Source organism: Pleurodeles waltl, chromosome 8, assembly GCF_031143425.1.
Source record: "Pleurodeles waltl isolate 20211129_DDA chromosome 8, aPleWal1.hap1.20221129, whole genome shotgun sequence".
Classification (NCBI taxonomy): Eukaryota; Metazoa; Chordata; class Amphibia; order Caudata; family Salamandridae; genus Pleurodeles; species Pleurodeles waltl.
Window position 1 is genome coordinate 1,493,869,049 of NC_090447.1, and position 14,617 is coordinate 1,493,883,665.

The following is a 14,617-nucleotide window of genomic DNA, read 5'->3' on the forward strand; positions in this document are numbered from 1 at the left end:
AAAATATAAATCACATTTCCTGTCTCTTTCTGGAGTTTGGTCTGATTTAGCAATGTGCCCACATTAAATTATTCTATTGTCATTTATCTACCACAGGATTTACATCAGTGACTATCTAGTTTCCAGAAGCACGTGAAAATGTAGACTTGAAAGCCATCTTTTACAAAAAACATGGACTCCAAAGCAGAGACTACCAAAATCTTGACCTTACATAAAAATATCACTACGTATACTCCTTCCAACCTGCAATTAACTCTGCCATCCAGCACAAGTGTCTAGATCTGCTACCACTGGAGCTAGAATAGTAAAATAATCTGGGCATAAAATATTTGGGTAGTGAGTTTGGCTGGCTAGAAATTAGGGCGTGGTCCACGAGTGTTGTTCACTAGGCCTAGGCATTTTTTGCACATGGGGTGAAATATTTTGATATGTGAATCTGGTGAACTTTTGTGTGATTTTGTAGACTGATAAAACAACATTAATTAATTGAGATACTGTCAAGTACATTTTATGAAATTTCACATAACTTCACAAGTTTGCAGAGATTTTGCCTCTTTGACAATTACACACTGCACCAGTCCCCCTCTTACCCCTCCCCCCCCGGGAAATGCATTGGAAATCTCCTGATAATGTATCTCGTGATTCTTTCAATCATCAGAGAAGAGTATCCCTCCCATGTGGCTGCGATTATACTGGTTAGAAATTAATACAGTGAAATATGACATTTCCAGCACTGACTGAGCAAGTACTTGACTGCTTAAATAATTCAAATGTGAATAAACCGAGCAGCAAATAACTGAAATATAAATTGCCTCATCTGCATCTACCGTAATGCATATGCTAATGGACCAGTGCAGCATCTGAGAGGGCAAAAACATGTGTTCCAGCACTGACTGTTTAAACAAATGGGCACATCAGTAAAGTGAATTTCAAGATAACTACCACAATCCATTGAAGGATAACTGGTGCAACTTGTCAGAGTGTAAACCACGCCTGGGAGTTAGGATTTAAACACATGTTGAACTTTTTGTAGGGAGATATTTATGTAAGGTCTAGATTTTTCCTTTCTTTGGAGCCGATATGTTTACACAGGCTGTTGTCTGCAGTATGTTTTCAAGGGGCAATCTGAAAGTCCAGTGTGATGTCCTCTCTATGCAATCAGTTTCAATCTCTTTCACTCTATGCTCGATCCCCCACATCCTAGTGGCAAATGGAAATGCCCCCTTTAAGTTAACTTTTCCATTGAGTACTACAAAAAATTACCATTCTTTAAGCACTTAAATTCCTCTATTTGTAACTCCTGCCCAAAACTCTCATCATACATAGCGGTCCGGACTAGCCAAATCTCTTAAAGGGGGCACCCAGTGTGGAGGAAAAAAAGTTCTCTTCACCCAGCCCTGCCCCTTTAACAATCACCTACAATAGGCATTCTAGAATGTTGTTTTGTTTAATGACGTCTGCAGGGGTTTGACAGATTATACTACTGAATATCCACACCAACAATATCATGATATAAGGATAACTAGGGAGGGAAGGATATCAAGGAACAAAATATTGAAAGGTGGGTGCATACAGGAAGAATAAATGTACTGTTCCTTACTCCACAGTTACATATTTTGAAGATGTATGTACCGCATATGTAAACATATAGAGCTATAGAAAATCTAGACTTACCTGTTTATATTTAATTTTCGATATTCTGTCCTCGATATTGTGTTCCATTGTAAGACATTGGGTTGTTGGATTACTGGGGCGAGAACCCTGGTCAAGCAGCAACCACAATCCTTATCAGGGTAAGGCACAAGCAAATCCAAATTAACCTGTGCCTAGTCCCCTGATAGCTTTGCACAGAGCAGGCAGGCTTAACCTAGAGGCAATGTGTAAAGTATTTCTGGAACACTTAGAACAGTAATAAAGTGCAAAATACCAGACAGCAAAGGATTCCACACACTTTAGAAAATAGTACTTTCCTTAATAAATAAAACAAGAGCAAAACAACAAAAATTCAATCATCAGAACCGGAGATATTAAATTTTAAAGGTTTAAGTGAAAATAGTACCAAAAAAGCACATACTGCCAACTTTGTATATCTAGTCGTGCCAGATTGGGGACAAAGTCAAATGTTTAACCTGACTGCAATACAGCGCGGGCAGGCTACAAGGGCCCGGTTAAGCTCGCTGAATAAAGTACCTCAAATCCTGTTTTTCTGAACTTTGTGAGAATCCACATCGGAGAAGAGTAGCACAGTTGAAGCGATGCATCTGTTTCAAGATGCGGCGAGGCTGTGATGCAAGGGCCTATCGTCATCTTCGAGGATCACATTGATGGGGCTTGCGATGCGAAGACTGGTGTCGAGGATGGGGAGCGCAGTCGAGGTGATGCGTTGTTTCCAAAGAGCTGTAAGGCTGCAATACGGAGTCCGGTATCCTCGTTGAGGCTGCCGTAAATGAGAGATGAGAGGGCCTGCGCTAAGGATGCAACACACAGTGGCGGTTCTGAAGGCACGACGGGCTGCGGGGGCAATTTGGGTCTTTACGACGGGTCCAATCCACACAGCAGAGGAGATGCGTCAGTTCCTCTGGATCCAGAGAGGGTGGCAAGCACCTTAGGCCCACTTTCAAGGGTCCTGAACTGGGGGGGCACCACTTGGCAAGGTAAACTCACAGCGTTCCGGTGCAATGGTGTTCGAAGCCTATTGTGTCCCTGAGGCTTCAGATCAGGAGGTCAGCTAACTAGTGCTTAGTGTCACTCTGGGTTCTGGGTCCAAGAGATGCAGGACCAGTCCTTCTCAAAAAGGAAAGAGGGCAGAAGGCCAGCACAGCAGGGCAGCAATTCCTTCAGAGCAGCAGTCCAGCAGAGTGGCAGTTCTTTCAGCAGAACGGCAGTCCCTCTTCCTGGCAGAGTATCCACAGGTCCAGAAGTGTACTGAAGGGCTGGTGTCTGAGGTCCAGTAATTATACCCAGTTGTGCCTTTGAAGTGGAGAGAAGCTTCTAGAGACATCACTTTGAAGTGCCCAGGGGCCCTGCCTTCCTGGCCCTGGCTCCAGGCTAACTACAAGAGTTATGCACTCCTGTGTTTGAAGACAGGACACAGAATATTCAAGTGTAAGGGGGACTGGACCCAGCTCCTCCCTCCCATACTGTCAGTGATGGCCCATCCAGGCACACCTAATGTACAGTACTGAAAACAAGGGGAATGGATTCCCATGTTTGATGGTTATAGCATTTAAGTCTTGGTAATTGACCCAGAGCCTCAACTTACCATTTTGTTCTGGTACAAAAAATACAGGAGTTCTATCAGGAGACGACAAATGTCCAATGAAGCCCTAAGCTAGAGTCTCCTTTAAACATTTTGTAAGAACTTATCTTCTTTGAAGAGCAGAGGGTAAATATGTCCAGCCAGGATAAAACATAAGCCTCTTTTTCACTGAAAATGTTTTTAAACTCTCTGTAAAGTGCATCAATACAAACTGTTTCTCCCTTTCCCAGTTTTACTTTTAAGTGCAGAGGGAATCGGAGGTGAAGAGCTACATGAAAAACAATGCTCTTTACAGAAGTCGGACTGAAAACTAATTTTAGTTCCCTTCCAGACTATGCTAGGATTATGCTATCTAAGCAACGGTGTTCCTAAAACTATAGGAAAAGTGGATGAATCAATTAAAACAGACAGACTCACAATGTCCAAATCCATAACTAAAGTTAAGTTTTCAATCTCCTGGCATACATCCCATGAAGTTAATGGAGCCCCATTGAAACTTTCATTTTTTTTTTAAATGTAATGCTTTACCACTTAGTATTACTCCATATAGCAACCTGATTCTCCAGAACTAATTTACCCCAGAAAATGAAGATGTCCTATCAGGGTAACAATTGTAACTCTGAGCCGAAAGTGTTCTTGACTATTTGGAGACACTTGATTTTTTGATACATTCGAACCATGCCTGCTAATTAAAATGAGGTGCTGCTGTTAGCCTTTAATTGAGGACATTTGCAACCAAAGTGAGCAGACATGCCACAATAAAAGATTGAACCATTTCTTCTCCACCTTTCTCTATTGACTGTTCTTCTAATTTGCCTTAGTTCTTCCACTATCAGTGGTATAGAAGTTTCAGAAGGAATAGGGGTAACCCTGGTAATGTGCAGTTCATCTCTTCTCTGATTTCTGGTGTTTAAGCTGATGGTCAATTTAAAAGGCTGAATATGTCATCTCAATGGTTAAGGTTGGTAAGCATGGTAACTCTGAGAAGGAAGTGTGCTTGACTATTTAGAAACACATGAATTTTTGATACTCGACCCATGCCTGCCAATTAAGATCAGGTGGCACTATTTGCCTTCAAGTAGTGTAGGAGTTTTAGAAGGAACATCTCTTATCTGATTTCTGCTGCTTAAGTGGATGGTCAATTTACAAGGTCAAATAGGTCATCTCATTGGCTGTGGGTGGGCAGTCAGTAACCCTGCATAACACATCCTTAAGTCCTTGCTTTTGTCCATGGTAAAACACTTGTGCCACAAACGTTTCTATCCTTGCCGTCTCTACTTTTAGTTGACTGAACTGAAGGAGTTTGAGAAGGAAAAGGGCAAACCTGGTGGCGTAGAGTTCATCTCTAGTTTGATCCCTGCTGCTTAAGCTGATGGAGTATTTGCAAGGTCAAATCTATCAACAGAATCGTTGCAGCTGGACTATCGTCAATACATTCTTAAGCTCTTCTTAAAATCTATGGTAAAACATTTCTGCTGCATATTCTTCAGTCCTTGCCGTCTCAACTTTTAGTTGGCTGAACTGACTAATATAAAAAACTAGGAGCCAGATGTACCAAGAAGGCCTTTTGCGAGTCGGAAATAGCGATTTTTAAGAAATTGCTATTTCTGATTCGCAAAATACAATGTATCACATTTGCGATTCGGTAATAGCGATTTCTTAAAGATCGCAAATGCTATAACTGAATCGCAAATTGCGATACCGGCCCCATTCGCACCTATGGGCCTGTAGGCCCATATCTGTGAATTTTTTGCATTTCCAAAATTGCGATTTCTTAACTGGAAATCGCAATTTTGGAAATGCAAAACCCCAGGGTGCTGGGGGCCTAAGGCCCCCTCTGCTGCACCCCAAAAAGTTTTTTAGGACATGTAAGGTGCACACATGCCAAAAGGGCATGTGTGCTTTACATGTACATTTAAAAAATGTCTTTATAATGCATTTTTAAAATTTGCACACGGTTACCACCAAATTCAACTTGGTGGTAAATAGCGATTCCTTAATGCCCAATTCGCATTAAGGAATTGCTTCTTACATGTGCCTAGCAATCGCAAATAAGGAATCCTTATTTGCGATTTCTTATTTAGAGAGTCGCAATTTGCGACTCTCTAAAAAGGGTCACAATTTTAAGGAATCGCTATTTTAGAGATTCCTTAAAATTGCTTTCAGAATGCCTTTAATATATTCTGAAATGGCTTTTTGCATTCGCAAACGGGCATTCGCACCGTTTACAAATGCAAAAAGCTTTCATACATCTGGCCCCATATTTCTTAAACCTTACTGCAATGTTAATAAACCTGTTTGAGCACCTTCCAAAAACTCCATTAATGTCAATCATGAAGGTGCCACTTTCCTGAAGCATACAAAAAATGATGGAGGAAATTCTTGATTTAATCTCAGTCACTGGTAACTACTTGAGGCTGCAACTCTGCCCATCATTTATACGCACACTGTCACCTCAGTTTGAACACAGCCATCTGCAAATCAGTTTTGACCCTACTCCAATAGGAACAGTCCACCTCAAACTGCCAGGCCAAGTCCTCCCTGAACCAGAACACCAGCATCCCAAGACCTCTTTCTGCTCTTGCTAGGGCTCATCGGTCGGGCATAGCTTGGTTCCAGTGGCTCATTGTGCATGGGACCCACATTTGTACATACCCATGCAATGAAGGGCATCACACTGAAGCATACAGAAAGAATGATGGGTTGGAGTGCAAACATGAGTGATTGCCAGTGGTTTGACCTAATACAAACATTCTTCCCATCACCTCTTGTGTGTTTGATACCACATTGCTGTACACATGAGCTTTTATTTAAAATTAAAGGCAATGCCCATGTTATCAACAAGCTTTGAAAGGCATGACAAAATAAAGGTGGGTTTAGCGGAATCTAAGGCAAATTGAGCTGGTCTAGAGATGAAATGTAAGGGTTGTTGTGCTAAAAAGTCTTGGAACATCTGTGGATGTTCCAAGTATTTTCCTGGTGCTGCTAAACGTGGCTCATCAAAGCAAGATCGTGTTACATTGTGGCATGCTATTGCTTTACTGAAAGAACCTCTACCACGTGGTAAGGACTCCAGTGTTTCTTCCCTCTGGATTTTGCAGCAGTTGGTTCAATTTGTTAATCTGAAAAGGATAGTATTGGCACTTCTCAGAAGGTCTGAAGAGCTTTTTACTAGAGAGTACTCAACAGAAGTGCAGTGCTCATGATGAGAGACTACCAGTGCTTCTCAGTAGCACTTTTTATTTATGTTTCAAGAACTACTGGAAAGGAGCTATTTCCGTAACACTGCATGATTTCTCAAAGAATTGATTGATGTTCTCAATAGTATAACTTTGTTTCCCCATTCCTAAAGGATGTATCTATAGCTAGGAATAGCCTGAATGACTGCACACACTACAGAGGGATAACTCTTCCATAAACCCCAAAGTGATCAACAGAGTCGTCCTCAACAGAATGAAGTAACATGTTGATGCTCAGTTGTGAAACCAGCAAGCTGGCATCCACAAAGATAGATCCTGCACAGACCTGACTGCAACCCTGCACATAATCATTGAGCAGTCAATGGAATGAAACTTCCCCCTATATGTCAACTTCATCAACTATGAAAAGGCATTTAAAAGCATGGACAGAGAGACCCTTTGGGAACTCTCCTGCCACTAGGGTGTGCCAGAGAAACTTGTAAAAATCACAAGGAACTCTGGCAAGAGAATAACCTGCAAGACAGTACAGGAGGACAATCCATAGAAGGCTTCCAAGTGAGGTCTGGAGTCTGCCAGGGTTTTTTGCTCTCGACTTGTCTTCTCCTGAAGGTCATAGACTGGATCATAAACACATCCACAGCAAGGAGAAGAAATGGGATCCAGTGGATACCTTGGCCACAGGTCAACGACCTGGACTTTGCAGATGACCTGGCCCTGCTCTCCTATACCCATCTGCAGATGCAAGAGGAGACCAACAATGTGGCAGCCACATCAGCACACCTTGGCCTCAACATCCACAGGGGAAAAACCAAGATCCTGAAGGTTCATACGGTGAGCACAATTCTAGTCACCCTTGCAGATGATGCACTGGAAGAGGTTGAGGCCTTCACCTACCTGGGCAGTGTCATGTATAAGCAGGGTGGCACAGACACTGACATCAAGGCAAAAATCAGCAAAGCAAGGGCTGCCTTCATTTAGCTAAAGAAGATCTAGAGCTCCAAGGACCTAAAGCTGCAAACCAAGATCAGGCTTTTTAACGCCACCATAAAATGGTTCCTCCAGTATGGAGGACAACAGTGACCACCACCAACAATGCCCAGACCTTCATCAACACCTGTCTGAGGAAAATCCTCCAAATGCACTGGCTAAGCACCATCAGCAACAATGACCTATGGCAGAAGACTTTCCAGCTACCTGCTCATGAAGAAATCCCGAGAAGATGCTGGGGATGGATAGGTCACACCCTCCACAAGCCTGCATCAAACATCACTAGGCAAGCCCTGACCTGGAACCCTCAAGAGAAAAAGGTAAAGAGGAAGGCCAAAAAACATTTGCCACAGAGGCCTTGAGGCTGACTGCAAGGAGATGGGTTGCACCTGGAATCAGACTGAAAGAAAAGCTCAGGGTACAGATGGCTAAAGAGTCTAGGTTGATGGCCTATACTTCAGGAGGGGTAGTGACCATAAGTAAGTATTCCTTGGAGAGCAAGCCCATAAATCATTTACATAATCCACAAAACAAGTACATGTCTCTTGACTTATGATAACTATGCCACTTTACTATCAGGTGACAGCTGAATCAGAGATAACATGACTTGGCAAGGCCCTTAGATTTCAAATTGAACATACAGAGTTTAGCAATATCACAAGGACAATTTTTTGCCATGCTACAATCTACCACATAAAGAAGAAATATACTTTTTTGTATCACACCGGTGAATGCATCAGAATTAGTGGCTGCCGAACCACATTCCTCATTGGCTCCAGTAATACAGCATAGGATATGATGGCCAATAAGCTTTGGCTGATTTGTGTATCATTTACTTATTCCAACACAGTATTAGATCTGTATGCAAAAGTGAAGCTCATCTGTCGGGCTTTAAATGACGAAGGTATCAAAAGCCAGTTAGTTTGCTTGTTACAGTTTATTTGATAATGTAACAAGGAATTGTAACTTCACATTTTAAAACAGAGGCTTTATATGGGGATATTGTTCAATCAATACAATTGAAAATGATAAGTGGTAGAAAAACAAAAAGGATTTATATTTGGAGGACGGATCACTCTGTTACAAATATGATAGATATCCCATCCACCTTATTACAAGTGCAGTACATCCAGACTCTAAATCAGACCTTTTATCTTTTTGTGCTGTTCTGACCCAACGGCCAGCTCCTGGTGGCAGCCAGACACAACTTCAACAGATGATTTTGTGAAGGGGAGCTATCCTTAAATACAGCTGAGTATGTATGACTTGTGGTGCAGGGTAGTCCCCAGGCCTTTGCTTACGTCTTGTAGGAGTACAATGTATGTGCACACACCAACTCATTGCGATCCACGGCTAGCAACCCGAAAAATAGTCTATGGACTCTCCACATGGTAACAGTCAAGAACAATATTATTCCTAGTCTCTCCCTTGCGCCTTTACACCACACCCTTCTCTAGTATGCCACTCTGCTGCTACACAACTGGATCTGCACTTTATCAATAAGTTAATTTAACTTAGCTCAGCTTAAATGCTCAGTTAAATTCACCTCGCTTTAACTCAACACAGATTAACTCAGCTCATCCTACCTCAACTCAGATTAACAACTCAACTCAATTTAGCTCATCTTACCTCAACTCAGCTCAGCTCAACTCACCTCATTCAAATAAACTCAACATACCTCAACTAAGCTCCGCTTAACACAGCTCAACTTACCTCAGACCCAGCTAAACTTGACTACAAATAAATGTAAAGTGAATTAACTTGTGTCCTTTAGCATTTCCTGTGCGTCCATGTTTAAGTTAACAGTGTATTGCATGTGGTCTAGAGTCGATCATCCATAGATGCTGTGCCCAGCTATCGCCTGTTGCAGCTTGAAGTCTGCAGATGCACATATGAGGCACACTCTACCTTCATCCACATTTCACGCTGTGGTACCGTTAATACCCCAACTTATGTCACATATGCCAGTCCAGGAATTCTGTCTACCAATCCCACACTTGGGAGAGAGATCAAAGAGCAGGAAAGTTCTACCTTACACCCAAGATCATCCAAACATTGCCACCAGAACTGGGTCTTTTCTTTACAGAGGCAAGTTAACACAATACTACAAATCATGAAAATCCTTTAGGCAGCAAAGTAATCATCAAGTTCAACAAAATGTTCATTTTTACCTGACATACAGGCATTACTTTGCGACAAGGAGCATGAGGTGACTTCCTCTGGTACGATCATAGTAGTCTATTTCCATTAATGCTCAAGAAATATTACATTCCCTGGGTTCAAATGAACATGCCAATTCTGAACGACTCTTGAACATCATGAGGTGTTGTCAGCAAACTATGTAATCAGACGTTTCATGGTTTACAATTATAAATCAGAGTAAAGAAAAAAATCAGAGTGAAGAATAGGGCAAAATGATGTTGAACCCAACATGCATAAGGCGTGCAAATGTGGTGCAGATATATACGATTGAAACATACGGAGATCCGAATACTATTACCAATGCGCAAGGTAACTGACCAAATGTTTCTGTAGACAACATACAAGAAGCACGCACAACAAACATTGCAGAAACGTATGCACAGTTGTTTCAATGAAGAATGTTTATTCGCTTTATTAAGTCTAAATGTAGATAATCACAAAACAATCAAGGCATCCACGTGCATACATAAAGAAATATCTCTCAGACCTAAGTGAAACAACAGGCCTTCAAACAGGTGTTTGTCAGGATCAGCACACCAGTCACATCCATGGTTGGTGCTGATAGCAAACAAAGGAAGGCTCCATGCCAGTGGAGCAGACTTCAGTATTTTACCCACCACAGTCCCAACCTATCTGTAAAAGTCACACTCCTGTGCATTCATTAGCAATCAAACAGAACCAAATAAACTAGTAAAGCTTCTCTAGGCATTTCATGAATACTACCAGAAGCTTTTTGGGACTGATGTAGAGTTTGGTGATAAATGAAAGTCCTCTAATTTCTGGAGGATTCTTTAAACTTGGAGTAAAATCTGGTCACCGCACTTACTGCACTAAAGGGATAGGTGGATAAAATGCTACCAATGGATTCTCCACCTTAAGTATTAAATATACCACAGCCACACACAACTGAAAAATGCAGACTACACCTGACAAGACTGTATGCAAGATTCATTGCCTCTCTGGATACATTGTCAGGTGGTTAACCACTTCGCTGCCAGGCCTTTTCCCCCTCCTGTGCCAGGCCTTTTTTTGCCTATTTGGGGCAGTTCGCGCTTAGGCCCGCATAACTTTTTGTCCACATAAGCTAACCAAGCCAAATTTGCGTCCTTTTTTTCCAACATCCTAGGGATTCTGGAGGTACCCAGACTTTGTGGGTTCCCCTGAAAGAGGCCAAGAAATTGGCCAAAATACAGGGAAAATTTTGTTTTTTTCAAAAAAATTGGAAAAAGTGGCTGCAGAAGAAGGCTTGTGGTTTTTCCCCTGAAAATGGCATCAACAAAGGGTTTGCGGTGCTAAACTCAGCAGCTTCCCAGCTTTCAGGAACAGGCAGACTTGAATCCGAAAACCCAATTTTTCAACACAATTTTGGCATTTTACTGGGGCATAACCCATTTGTGCAATTTTTTGTGCTTTCAGCCTCCTTCCAGTCAGTGACAGGAATGGTCATGAAACCAATGCTGGATCCCAGAAACCTAAACATTTCTGAAAAGTAGACAAAATTCTGAATTCAGCAAGGGGTCATTTGTGTAGATCCTACAAGGGTTTCCTACAGAAAATAACAGCTGAAAAAGAAAAATATTGAAATTGAGGTGAAAAAAACATCAATTTTTCTCTACTTTTTACTCTGAAACTTTTCCCTGCAATGTCAGATTATCGAAAGCAATATACCGTTACGTCTGCTGGACTCCTCTGGTTGCGGGGATATATAGGGTTTGTAGGTTCATCAAGAACCCGAGGAACCCAGAGCCAATAAATGAGCTGCACCCTGCAGTGCGTTTTCATTCTATACCGGGTATACAGTAATTCATTTGCTGAAATATAAGGAGTAAAAAATAGCTATCAAGAAAACCTTTGCATTTCCAAAAAGGGCACAAGATAAGGTGTTGAGGAGCAGTGGTTATTTGCACATCTCTGAATTCCGGGGTGACCATAGTAGCACGTGAATTACATGGAATTTCTCATATAGATGTCTTTTTTACACACACCCCTATATTTGGAAGGAATAAATGTAGAGAAAGACAAGGGGCAATAACACTTGTTTTGCTATTCTATGTTCCCCAAAGTCTCCCGATAAAAATGATACTTCACTTGTTTGGGTAGGCCTAGCGCCCGCGACAGGATATGCCCCAAAACACAACGTGGACACATCACAGAAAACAGAGCTGTTTTTAGCAAAGTGACTACCTTTAGATTTTGGCCTCAAGCTCAGCCGCCACCTAGGGAAACCTACCAAACCTGTGCATTTCTGAAAACTAGAGACCTAGGGGAATCTAAGGAGGGGTGACTTGTGTGGCTCGGACCAGGTTCGGTTACCCAGAATCCTTTGCAAACCTCAAAATTTGGCTAAAAAAACACATGTTCCTCACATTTCTGTGGCAGAAAGTTCTGGAATCTGAGAGGAGCCACAAATTTCCTTCCACCTAGCGTTCCCCCACGTCTCCCGATAAAAATGATACCTCACTTGTGTGGGTAGGCCTAGCGCCCGCGACAGGATATGCCCCAAAACACAACGTGGACATATCACAGAAAACAGAGCTGTTTTTAGCAAAGTGACTACCTGTAGATTTTGGCCTCTAGCTCAGCCGCCACCTAGGGAAACCTACCAAACCTGTGCATTTCTGAAAACTAGAGACCTAGGGGGATCCAAGGAGGGGTGACTTGCGGGGCTCGGACCAGGTTCTGTTACCCAGAATCCTTTGCAAACCTCATAATTTGGCTAAAAAAACACATGTTCCTCACATTTCTGTGGCAGAAAGTTCTGGAATCTGAGAGGAGCCACAAATTTCCTTCCACCCAGCGTTCCCCCACGTCTCCCGATAAAAATGATACCTCACTTGTGTGGGTAGGCCTAGCGCCCGCGACAGGATATGCCCCAAAACACAACGTGGACATATCACAGAAAACAGAGCTATTTTTAGCAAAGTGACTACCTGTAGATTTTGGCCTCTAGCTCAGCCGCCACCTAGGGAAACCTACCAAACCTGTGCATTTCTGAAAACTAGAGACCTAGGGGAATCCAAGGAGGGGTGACTTGCGGGGCTCGGACCAGGTTCTGTTACCCAGAATCCTTTGCAAACCTCAAAATTTGGCTAAAAAAACACATGTCCCTCACATTTCTGTGGCAGAAAGTTCTGGAATCTGAGAGGAGCTACAAATTTCCTTCCACCCAGCGTTCCCCCAAGTCTCCCGATAAAAATGATACCTCACTTGCGTGGGTAGGCCTAGCGCCGGCGACAGGAAACACCCCAAAGCGCAACGTGGACACATCCTAAATTTTGGAAAAAAACAGAGCTGTTTTTTGCGAAGTGCCTACCTGTAGATTTTGGCCTCTAGCTCAGCCGCCACCTAGGGAAACCTACCAAACCTGTGCATTTCTGAAAACTAGAGACCTAGGGGAATCTAAGGAGGGGTGACTTGTGTGGCTCGGACCAGGTTCGGTTACCCAGAATCCTTTGCAAACCTCAAAATTTGGCTAAAAAAACACATGTTCCTCACATTTCTGTGGCAGAAAGTTCTGGAATCTGAGAGGAGCCACAAATTTCCTTCCACCTAGCGTTCCCCCACGTCTCCCGATAAAAATGATACCTCACTTGTGTGGGTAGGCCTAGCGCCCGCGACAGGATATGCCCCAAAACACAACGTGGACATATCACAGAAAACAGAGCTGTTTTTAGCAAAGTGACTACCTGTAGATTTTGGCCTCTAGCTCAGCCGCCACCTAGGGAAACCTACCAAACCTGTGCATTTCTGAAAACTAGAGACCTAGGGGGATCCAAGGAGGGGTGACTTGCGGGGCTCGGACCAGGTTCTGTTACCCAGAATCCTTTGCAAACCTCATAATTTGGCTAAAAAAACACATGTTCCTCACATTTCTGTGGCAGAAAGTTCTGGAATCTGAGAGGAGCCACAAATTTCCTTCCACCCAGCGTTCCCCCACGTCTCCCGATAAAAATGATACCTCACTTGTGTGGGTAGGCCTAGCGCCCGCGACAGGATATGCCCCAAAACACAACGTGGACATATCACAGAAAACAGAGCTATTTTTAGCAAAGTGACTACCTGTAGATTTTGGCCTCTAGCTCAGCCGCCACCTAGGGAAACCTACCAAACCTGTGCATTTCTGAAAACTAGAGACCTAGGGGAATCCAAGGAGGGGTGACTTGCGGGGCTCGGACCAGGTTCTGTTACCCAGAATCCTTTGCAAACCTCAAAATTTGGCTAAAAAAACACATGTCCCTCACATTTCTGTGGCAGAAAGTTCTGGAATCTGAGAGGAGCTACAAATTTCCTTCCACCCAGCGTTCCCCCAAGTCTCCCGATAAAAATGATACCTCACTTGCGTGGGTAGGCCTAGCGCCGGCGACAGGAAACACCCCAAAGCGCAACGTGGACACATCCTAAATTTTGGAAAAAAACAGAGCTGTTTTTTGCGAAGTGCCTACCTGTAGATTTTGGCCTCTAGCTCAGCCGGCACCTAGGGAAACCTACCAAACCTGTGCATTTCTGAAAACTAGAGACCTAGGGGAATCCAAGGAGGGGTGACTTGCGGGGCTCGGACCAGGTTCTGTTACCCAGAATCCTTTGCAAACCTCAAAATGTGGCTAAAAATACACATGTTACTCACATTTCTGTGGCAGAAAGTTCTGGAATCTGAGAGGAGCCACAAATTTCTTTCTACCCAGCGTTCCCCCAAGTCTCCCGATAAAAATGATACCTCACTTGTGTGGGTAGGCCTAGCGCCCGCGACAGGATATGCCCCAAAACACAACGTGGACATATCACAGAAAACAGAGCTATTTTTAGCAAAGTGACTACCTGTAGATTTTGGCCTCTAGCTCAGCCGCCACCTAGGGAAACCTACCAAACCTGTGCATTTCTGAAAACTAGAGACCTAGGGGAATCCAAGGAGGGGTGACTTGCGGGGCTCGGACCAGGTTCTGTTACCCAGAATCCTTTGCAAACCTCAAAA

General features: G+C 43.1%; 1 protein-coding gene across 1 annotated transcript in view; it reads right to left on the bottom strand.

Annotated features, from left to right (window-relative positions):
• FBXO40 (F-box protein 40) overlaps positions 1-14,617 on the bottom strand; it is a 90,157-nt gene that overhangs the window by 35,322 nt on the left and 40,218 nt on the right. The window lies entirely within an intron of this gene.